This window comes from Cystoisospora suis, assembly GCF_002600585.1.
Source record: "Cystoisospora suis strain Wien I chromosome Unknown contig_4645, whole genome shotgun sequence".
Classification (NCBI taxonomy): domain Eukaryota; phylum Apicomplexa; class Conoidasida; order Eucoccidiorida; family Sarcocystidae; genus Cystoisospora; species Cystoisospora suis.
In genome coordinates this window covers 1-353 of record NW_027157437.1, presented here as the reverse complement: position 1 = coordinate 353, position 353 = coordinate 1, and positions in this window count along the sequence as shown.

Sequence of the window (353 nt, the reverse complement as noted above, 5' to 3'; positions counted from 1 at the left end):
ACGCACTCCCACCACGGCTGGACACCGGGTGGGGCCCTCCTGCCGGTCCAGTCACCGGCGCCCGCCCCCGGGTCGATGGTGATGTGTGAAGACCGGGCCAAGAGATTACCGCCGTGGCACGCCAGAGGCACCGAACGCTCCAGTCCTAGCATTTTGCATTCCTTAGATGTAGAGTTGACTCGCGTCTACTGTGCTGTACTCAGCAGTAGAATCCGTGTGGTTTCGGGGAACCGCACGGACAATTTAAACACCCTCACAGCGATGTAGCAACTCACCGAAGAGCCTGCATTGCTGGCTCCGGGCAGTCCATATGAGTCTCGCGAAACCGGACTGGCAAGTCTATAGCGGTGAAC